Genomic DNA, 11,220 nt, shown 5'->3' with positions numbered 1-11,220 from the left:
CCACAGATCCAGTACAAATTTGCTGGGGCTCTCCAGTTAGATGTGATGGATAAATCAAACCACACATCCTTTAAATTAGCGTATCTAGCAAACGGGTTAGATGGTTCTGAGACATTTGAAGCCGACCACCAAGTTGTATTCTTTGTATCATCATCATTAGCTTTTTGCCCTAGACAAGTTAATTCTCCTACAGAAGTATTATACATTATTCCTTTCCTTGCTATGCACACATAACCTATGATGGAGGTCTTTAATCTCCACTCAGATTTACCTCTAACACTCATATGATAATCGGCTTGTGTAGATATTAATTGGTCAACTGCCTCAGAACCGGACATTACCTCCTTTGCTTCCCAAGGCCATTGGTCTCCCATGTTAGTACCTCCACACACATAGCAGTTGGTAACATTAAGACTACCGGCAATACTTTCGGCTAAATCAATGAACAGGTTTTTAGCATTATGGGGGATCTTATTATCTATGCTCATCTCTTCATAAAAGGAATGGTATACTTGATGAGTTTGGGAGGTTACCGTATCAGTCTCTATCCCTATAAACAATACTGTCCCAGGATCTAAACCCGTCCCATATATTTGAAACCCAAATAAATTACCATATTTATCTAAGAACTTGTCGGGGTTATTTATAAGTATATGGATTGGATTGCATTCCATAGACTTACAATATGGACTGGTAGGCAACTTAGTCACAATCATGTCCTTGTCTGCTGTCTGTCCCCAAGTTGCCCACCCCACACAAGACCAATATGGGCAAAAGTTATAATCTCTATTTGGGCATCTAGGACTCACATATTTATTTTTACTACTGGGACAAATATATTTATCGTTAGACCCATACGTTCTCTCCCATCTAAGATCCCCACATACATTCCACGGCTTTCTACCACTTGATATCGCCTTACACGCATCAAATAGCAGAACACCTGAAGAATATACGAATTCTAATACCGTCTTATTAATTAGGGTCCCCTGAGGATCTCCATTCCTGAGAGTCAACCAAATTGTACGGGGTTGATACTCTGGACTGAAGCACTTAGGTTCTCCTACTCCTAAATGGCACACACTATATTCTATATTTAAGTATCTACATCTTGATACATCTCCTTTACACTCATATTGTGAATGCCAAATTAGGGTCTGGGAAATATGGTTACCTGTTCTTGTAGTCTTAATGCATACCTCACAGCTAGGAGTGTCGGTACCTCTACCTTCCTGAATATAAAAATATACATAAATAAACATTATTATAAGCACATCTTTCGTCGTCATCCTCAGTCTTCGTCCGTGCGAAGGCACCTCAGCTTCCAGGATGTAAGGGCTGCAGGGAATGGAGTTCTGCTCGTCTTCACAGGGGTCCCTTCGAGACTTTTCCTGACTTTTAAACTACACGTTGGTGAGCGGACAGGCTTTATTATGGCCTTCTCACTCACTTACCAAATCTCTGAAACAATAAAATTTGTAATCCACAAGGTTCATCGTCACTCCGACTGAGTCGTGCGTTTTAACCGGATCTTGCAGGGATTCTCTGGATCTGCTGTAGCTTGCCAAGAATCGACTGCTGCTGGTTTAACCCTGGAGTGATGAATCCACGGAGTCACTTCGGCCACTTTTATCGCTGTAGGGGTAGACAAAAGAACAACATAAGGACCTCTCCACTTGGGCCCTAACGGTACATTATTCCACTCTTTAATCCACACTTGGTCTCCTGGGTGGTAACTATGAACTGGGGGATAAATATTCACAGGTAATAGAAACATAGAATGTGACGGCAGATAAGAACCATTCGGCCCATCTAGTCTGCCCAGTTTTCTAAATACTTTCATTAGTCCCTGGCCTTATCTTATAGTTAGGATAGCCTTATGCCTATCCCACGCATGCTTAAACTCCTTTACTGTGTTAACCTCTACCACTTCAGCTGGAAGGCTATTCCATGCATCCACTACCCTCTCAGTAAAGTAATACTTCCTGATATTATTTTTAAACCTTTGTCCCTCTAATTTAAGACTATGTCCTCTTGTTGTGGTAGTTTTTCTTCTTTTAAATATAGTCTCCTCCTTTACTGTGTTGATTCCCTTTATGTATTTAAATGTTTCTATCATATCCCCCCTGTCTCGTCTTTCCTCCATGCTATACATGATAGAAACCCAGAGACCCAGAGTGAGTTTATCGGCTTCAGCTACCAGCAGGGCGGCTGCAGCTACGGCTCTTAGACAAGGTGGAAGTCCGCTGGCCACTGCATCCAGTTGCTTAGACATATATGCAACAGGTCTTTGCCATGATCCCAAGTACTGTGCCAATACTCCCACAGCCATTCTTCTTTGCTCATGTACATACAGGTAGAATGGTCGTGTGTGATCAGGTAGACCTAATGCTGGGGCACTCATCAAAGCCTTCTTCACATCTTCAAATGCCGTTTGCTGTTCTTGAGTCCATAAGAAGGGGTCGTGCTCTGTACCTTTGATAGCTGCATACAGAGGTTTTGCCAGTATCGCGTAGCTGGGAATCCATATCCTACAGAAGCCTGCTGCCCCCAAGAATTCTCGCACTTGTCTTCTATTCTTGGGTATCGGTATTTGGCACACAGCTTCTTTTCTCTCTGGCCTCATAATTCTTTGACAGAGATATGGAATCCCAGATATTTGACAGTTGGCAAACACAACTGAGCCTTCTTTCTAGACACCTTGTATCCTGCCTTCCAAAGAATGTGTAGTAGATCGTGCGTTGCTTGCTGACATATTTCCTTTGTAACTGCTGCTATCAACAAGTCATCTACATATTGTAACAATACACACTCTCCTGGGATAGACTCGAAATCCAGTAGATCTTGACTTAGAGCTGAACCAAATAGGGTAGGTGAATTTTTAAACCCTTGGGGCAGTCTTGTCCAGGTCATTTGGCGTTTTGAGCCCGTTACAGCGTTTTCCCATTGGAAAGCAAAGATACATTGGCTTTCTGCAGCAATTCGGAGGCAAAAGAAGGCATCTTTGAGGTCTAAGACTGTAAAATAAGTAGCCCCGCCCGGAATTAAAGCAAGCAGGTTATATGGATTGGGCACAACTGGGTGTATACTAACAACCGCATCATTGACTGCTCTCAAGTCCTGTACAGGTCGATACTCATCTGTACCGGGCTTTTGAACAGGCAGCAATGGGGTGTTCCAGGGGGAAGTACAGAATTTTAGGATACCATACCGTATGAATTTATCCAGATAGGATTGGATGTTCTTCTTAGCCTTCTGCGGAATATGATATTGTCTTAGGCTCACTGGATAAACCCCAAGTTTTAGTTCGATTTTAATAGGTGGAATATTGCGGGCCAGTCCTGGTGGGTTGTTCTCTGCCCAAACTCCTGGTATGTTGAATAAGGATTCATCACTCCTAGGGTTTTGGCTAGTCAACGCTGTATAAAGTCGCCACTCTTCTTCCTTTGGTACGGATAATGTCATAATACCTGAAGGTCCATTAAACTTTAAAGATGTTGTTCCATTTGGTAGGAACGTAATCTGCGCTTGTAATTTGGATAGCATATCACGTCCCAGCAATTGGACTGGACATTCAGGCATGTAAAGGAATTGATGTTTTACTACGTGGCCTCCCAATGTACAGAGTCGACTTTTAAGAACCGGTTTTTCAGCACTTCTCCCAGTTGCTCCTATTACAGTAATAGTTCTTCCAGATGGAGGAGCAACTAGATTAGTCACCACCGAATGTTCAGCACCAGTGTCGATCATGAACGCACTCCTTTTTCCCCCTATTGATACATCGACCATAGGCTCCGCTCGACCAAGGGGGATGGAGCCCGGTCGGTATCAATAGTCCTCCATGACCGTGTCAGCCAATCCTACAAAGTCCCTACCTTCTCTATCGCGGGACCTTTGCGCTGCTGGATAGTACCTATCTTCCCTTACACTTCCTCTGTTCCCATTGCTCCCTCTATTACCATTACTCCCTCCGGGGCCTCCTCTACCTCTCGCTCTGCCTCTAAAGTTTCCGTTACCTGCCCTGGGTTGGTCTCTCTCGTACTGCTCTCTTTGCGGACACTCGTTCCTCCAATGCCCTTCTTCCTTGCAATACGCGCACTGATTCCTACTCAAAGGCTCCCTATTCCATCTACTATCGCCTCTATCTGGGCCCCGTCTATCTACGCCTGCGATCGCTACCGCTAGCATATCTGCCTTTTTACGCATCTTGCGCTCTTCCTCTTTCTTACTTTCTGTTTCCCTATTCATATACACTTTGTTCGCTACCTCCATTAGTTGGGTGATAGACATACCTGCAAACCCTTCTAATTTCTGTAGCTTGCGCTTAATATCTCCGTAAGCTTGGCTGACAAAGGCGGAGTTTACCATTCAGGAATTATCAGCGTCTTCCGGATTAAAGGGGGTATACAAGCGGTATGCCTCCAATAATCGGTCATAAAAGACACTGGGCGCTTCATCACTTTTCTAAATCACCTCAACTGTCTTCGACATGTTAATAGCTTTCTTCCCTCCGGCTTTCATGCCAGCAATTATAGCGTCTCTATAGGCTCTGAGTTGAACCATATCTGCGCCATTTACATTCCAGTCGGGATCGGTATTAGGGTAATGTGTTGCGGCCCATGCTGCCGGATTGGCTTGATTCAAAGCACGGGCTCTATCCTCTAGCGCTTTAATGGCCGCTTGATTAATCCTTGTCCTTTCCTCATTATTAAACAATGTCATTAATAACTGCTGGCAATCAGCCCATGTCGGGTTATGTGTCTGAACTATCGAGGTGAACAGATCGGTCATAGCTTGTGGTTTCTCAGTGTACAAGGAATTGTGGGTCTTCCAATTCAAGAGATCGGTAGTCGTGAACGGGACATATACGAAGACTGGGTCAGCATGTGCCATTTGACCTGCGGCATCGATATAGGCTGACCCAGGATTCAGACGAAGAGGCATCTGATAATGTTTTAATTGTTGGGTACCGGTCAGTTGTCGGGTTAGTATGGGGCTACGTGGAGGGGCGTCGGTTAGGGGTTCCAGTCGGGAGGTAATAGAGCATGAGGATGTGGGAGCTTGATTTTGGGAAAAGTTAGTGAATAGAACACTCTGAGCCGAGCTAGAAGAAGCTTGACCGGAAGTTTGAAGTGGCGCCAAATCAGGATATTCAGATCTAATGGGGGTTGGTCCTGGTTCCGGAAGGGAAGATTTAATACGAGGGGAGGTGGATTCTGTACTGGAGGAGGAAGCGGAAGTGGATGGGGGCAATAGGGAAAGGGGTACAGAACTTCCTGCATTCGCGTCACTTCCTCTTAAAGGAAAGTAAGGGGGCGGCAAAGGGATCTCGGACTCAGGGGGTGTGTCCAAAATGGGCCTAGTGGACAAACAAGTCCTGGCCACCATGAGGCGACATTGCTCCTCGTGGCATATCTGAATCCATTTTGGCGAGTCATTTACGGCCTGTCTCCAACAATCAATATAAGGAAACTGCCCGTAAAGTTCAGGCCTACCTGATACAGCCACGTGTACACGCTGTACCAGAGTTGGATCCAAACTGCCACGTGGCGGCCATGCCGCAACCAAAGTAGGCCACTCCCTAGTGCACAAAGTGACCAAACGTACAGGAGACATTTTAACCCCAAAATCACATGTTTTGAATCCCTTTTTAAAATGCTTCACCATACAACCTAAGGGATCCGGAATTGTTGACTCCGACGCGCCCATACTTATCAATGGAACGTCGTTGACAACGAATACTATGCACGCGTTCTATTCAACAGTCACACCCGTTTCCTCTGGCAACAGCACCACGTGGTACGGTTACCAAGTGAAACGTACACAATAACACAATAAACACTCAGGGAATTCCCGTGCACACACAGCTGTTACACCAGTCACTAAATAATCAATATTATGCCCTTTGGCGAAACTATACAGTCACCCACGCTATAATTCTCTATATATGAATTACCCGTCTATAACACACCCCAGTAACATCGTCTTTTACAAATAGCGGGTACAGTACGGTTAGCATAGGTCAAAGCACAATTTAAGGTCACAATACAATTATTAGTGGTTATGGTGTTAAACATGCAATAGACGACAATGATTAGTACTTATATACAGTGTCAGTAAATATACAGGGTTATGGTACCGTGCACTATGATACAGCAACACACTATTAACACTCTCGCTAGACGGCTGAGCTCGCGCTATCTAACAAGATATACACTTTACTAACAATCTTTAACACATTTACAATCCCAACTAAACTATTGGCCAGTACCTTGAATGGACTACCTAAAACTATATACACCCGTTTTGGTTAGCCACACTGCCCAAGCACCACATATAGCGAGCTAGAGGACTGAATTTACACAGACGCCTCTTAGTCGATTACTATCAAAAATCTAGTGGGTTCCAAATTTACACGCCTTCCCACTTAGCCAAGATAGGTTGAGAGCTAGCGAACCGAATTTACACAGGCGCCACTTAGTCTCCCGGTCCCGCAGACCTAGCGAACGTAATATACACCCTAGAACGCTAGTCTAGACAAGACACCGGTGTCCGGCTAGGGCTATTTACACAGGACCCCGCCTGACTAACCAAATCAAACGGTCTTACTAAAGAGCGTTCGATTGAGCGGTGCGCCTTCGCTCCTTCCCTCCGACAGAGGGGGCAGATTCCATACACAGATTTAAACCCCTTTTGGGCCTACCGCACAATCGTTATACCCCTAGTGGGTCTGCCGTCTAAAACAGCAGTTGTCTTACCTCCTCGTTCCTGAACCTGAGTTCACACTCATCGACGGGGACACCCCAGCACTTCTTACGTAGAGGCCGATGATCTCCTGGACAACAGACCAGTGGCGCCGAGACGAAGGGAGGTCCACGCAGAAGTTCAGGGGTGCAGCCGTAGAGAACGTGGGCAAAGATAGACCGTCTCACGCCTCTGCCTCTCAGCTACCGTTGAACGATGAGTTTCCCGGCCAATGCACCAAATGATACCGGAGAAACTGACGGAAGCAAAGCACAGAGAGATGGACACAGGTTTCTTCAGGAAGGAAGAGATTCTTTATTGGATCACCGATCGGGACTCAGAGGGACTAATGTCACCAAAATACAGCAAGTTCTGAGCCCCGGACAATAGTGCAGGCTCCTTATATAGGCACATAACTCCTCCCATATTAAGCTCCACCCGCACATTCTCTTAACCAATCAATACAAATAAGAATTAACTTCCTGCTTGACCGCATGGCTTGTCCAGCACAATGGAGGAGGGGAATACTATATCCTGTATTCTTGCACATGCTCCGTATACTACTGATCGTATCTTGCCTCGTGCAACCAACTGATCGATACGTCAGCATATGCACGTACACATGCCACGTGGTAATCTCGGCCTACTAAATTTATTTTTACCGAGATTCCACCACAGTTTTAGGGGAGTTCTTGTTTTTTTTCCCTTTCAGTATGCCTTCTGTACCCTCCCTTCACTACCCCCCTCTCCTTGTCCCGCCATTTCTTTCCGCGGGCTGCAGGAGTTGTTTTGGGGTTTCAGGAGACTAGCCTCTGGCTGTCTCCTGATTTCCCCGAATCCCTTGTACTTTATCGGCAACTGAGGTACTCGCGGTCGGACGCGAGTACCCGGCGACGGCTCCGCTCACCCACGTGGCTGCCCCGCTCGCCACGTGGCCGCCCGCCGCGCTCAGCTTCTTCTCAGAGCCGCGGGCAGCCGACCGGGTGGAGGAGAGTGCACCTACTCGCGGCCCCACCTCCGCCCACGGTTCGGAAATCGGCTATGTCACCCTGCTGGGATTCCCCGGCGGAGTGCTTCAGTTTTTGTCAGGTTTTTTCTTTCAGATCTGTATAATAGTTTTTCTTGCAGATAAGTCTCACAGCTCTCTGTGAGTCTTCTAGTTTTTTACCTGTCAGTTTCTGAGTTTCTATGACAAAGTTTTTGTTGGCATATATACCTAAGTGTGCTGTGATTTTTGCTGTCATATGTATATCACAGAATACTGTTGGGTTTTGCTAACAGGGTATTTCACAGAGGCTGTGTGTTTTTACTGTCTGTGTATAGTTTAGATTTAATTTTACTGACTGTGTGTTTCTGAATTTAGTCTTACTGACAGGGTATGTCACGGATTTAGTTTTACTGACAGTGTATGTCACGGATTTAGTTTTACTGACAGGGTATGTCATGGATCTAGTTTTACTGACAGTGTATGTCACAGATTTAGTTTTACTGACAGTGTATGTCACGGATTTCTGAGAGTTTTGCTGACGGTGTATATCACAGATTGCTGAGTTTTGCGGACAGTGCATATCGCTGATTACTGTACGTTCTACTGGCAGGATATATCACAGGTTACTGTGAGTTCTCCCGACAGGGTATATCAGTTTACTGTGAATTACAGGTGTATATGAACTCGGTTATACAGGCTCTGTACAGGGTGTATACAGTGACAGTTAGCTCTAGGATTCATATCCTTTCTCAGTATATACATATTTTTTCTGGTTCAGCTATGAGATCTCAGATGGGACTACTCTGGTATGGATTCTCTGGCCATGGCATATATATAAGCTGACAGACTTGGCTCTGACTCTAACTGGTATGGGAGACCAGTCTACACCGATACAATACCATTTTTATCAGGTTCTTGGGGGAATTCATTGTGTTGGCTGTCGTTTAACCCTACTCCTTGAGGTGTCCGTGATTACAATACCCCTCAGGTGGTAGGAGGATGGTAATCTATAATATGCTAAGATATTTCACAGATCCGTGTGTGCATGCGCGTACCTATCCACAGTTCATGGACAGTAGTGCTCAGTGTACCTTACATTTATGGACATGATGGTCACTGGAATACTGACCAATACCGCTTATACCCAATACAACTGGAATACCACTATTTGACTGCTGGGCACTTAGGGACTGCCAGTCCCGGTTCAAGTTACTCACACAGCATTACGCTGTCTAAAAGGGTTGATTGTCTAAGGGTCCTATGTCACAAGATGCCCTGAGGATTTACAATTTTTAGGGACCTCTACCCGAACTCAGAGGTCCCCGTTACTCATTCAATGCCCACTGTAAAGCGCTACGGAATTGGAAGGCGCTATATAATACATGTTAATAATCATATTATGGTAATACACAACCCATTGAGTGGCCTGCTATGTCTGTGCCCCATTGATTGGCCTGCTATGTCTGTGCCCATAAGAACGGCCTGCTATGTCTGTGCCCATAAGAACGGCCTACTATGTCTGTGTCCATTAATACGGCCTGCTATGTCGGTGCCCCATTGTATAGCCTGCTAGGTCTGTGACTATTTGCTTGGCTAACCTTTCTCTGTCCATTAATTTGGCCTGCTGGGCCTGTGCCCTACTGACGGGCCTACACTATTGGTACCGAACCCCTTTTGGCCGCAGGCCTGGGGTAATATCACTGAGGAAAACCCAGTGCCAACCAGTGACATGGAGATAGGCAGGTGTCCAGACAAACACCATTGCCATAGTGTTCAAGAGGACACCAGTATACGGCCATCTGAATATGGTGGGAAGGGTGAAGGCCCTAAATCTCATGCCTGAAGGGCAAAGTTTCTTATGAAGACCCCGAACACATCCACGGTTTACTCCAAACCGGCGACGGCACATCTCCAAGGAGAACTTCGCACAGGCAAAGACCGGTACTCAGACTCCTACAGGAGAAAGCGGTGTTTTTTCCTTGTCTTTACCAGCTACTCCGTATCTGCCTCCCGGAGTCCTTATAGGTTCGGTAGTTTTTTGCCGCGTTAGGTTAGCTTCTGGCCCTGTCCAGTGGGACTTACTTTTCTTACCTTCCGGCCTGCTGTTTGCCTTCTATCTGAGATAGAATTGGTGTATTTTCTCTTATCTACGTTAATTGTTGCTTTTTTGTTTTTTTCATGACATGACTTCCTTTTCGCTCGGGTCGTCGTGAGGCCTGACTTGACCTCCTCCGACCTCCCGGACACTCGTGGATTGCGGAGAACGTCTCCAGCTTTCCTCAGACTACCAACGGTCTACCTGGACCCCGCGCGCACGCACGGTATCCGGATAGTCGGTTGATAGTTTTCCATCGTTGTTTCCGAAGATTGCCCTCAGCCTTATGCTGACATTAATAATTGGTGCGCCCTACAGTTTGGTCACCCTGAATCTCTAGGGACTCTAGTTTGCACCACAGGAGGGTGCGGCCCTCCATCACCTCGATCCGAGTAGATTTATTTTCAGGAACAGAGGGCGAACCCTCTCATACAGAACCGGATACTGATTTGTTATTAGAGCTCAACCTCAACCAGATACTGGGATGGATACAGAGGACAGGTTGGGAGGACCCATTCTCATAGAGAGAACCGGTCATGGATGTAGACTCTGCTGTTGGTTACTAACGGGTTCGGCCTGCTCAGGCTAGCGGTCGGACGCTATCACGGTATGCGATCACAGTAGTAGAGAGCGCGGCTCTCTCATACACTCGACGCTCTACAGTACCGGCCATTTGTTCATCACACAGGCTTTTACCTGTGATAGACATTGATGACTACATAGAGGGGCGTCCCTCCTGCATTCAATTAGAGCTGACATCCACGCTACTGACTTCGTTCTAGAGGACTGCCTGGTCATGCAAGAATTACATGTTTAGACTAGATCCCTCTAGATCTCCTGTAATGGATCTACGGGATCCGGACCGATGTAAAACACGCGAGAAATACTCGGAGGTATAACAGGGGGAGTCTCCCACTTATTTACACACACTCCTGGAGATGGTACGGCTAAAGGATGGTGCTCCGGTATTATGAGAGTGCAGGTTTTTGGCATATTCTGCACCATATAATACAGAGATTGCTTTCTGTTTTGGATATCCAGACTATTACGAACAAACTGCGCAGACAGTTTCTCCCATGTCAAGATGTCAGGAGATACGGAGACCTTCATATAGCAAACGGGCACTGCCTTGCTCGGGTAACAAGATTAAGGAAGGCCTATTATCCGGTCTGAAGGTAAAACCGTAAGTAGGGGTCACAGGGTAAGACCGGAAACCCCGGTTGTCTTGACCTCCCCGTTCATTACGATCTTGGGATAAGATGTCAGGACTGCCCCGTCTCCTCAGAGCGCATACCTGGTGAACAAGGTTCGGAGATGATGGACCCTCCGTCTATACTCTGTTATCCCTCACGGGAGCCGTTTTGTTGGATTCGCGCTAACCTACTTTTCAACT

The sequence above is a fragment of the Pelobates fuscus genome, chromosome 12 (assembly GCF_036172605.1).
Source record: "Pelobates fuscus isolate aPelFus1 chromosome 12, aPelFus1.pri, whole genome shotgun sequence".
NCBI lineage: Eukaryota > Metazoa > Chordata > Amphibia > Anura > Pelobatidae > Pelobates > Pelobates fuscus.
The sequence above is the reverse complement of the archived record's forward strand: the minus strand, read 5'-3'. Positions refer to the sequence as shown.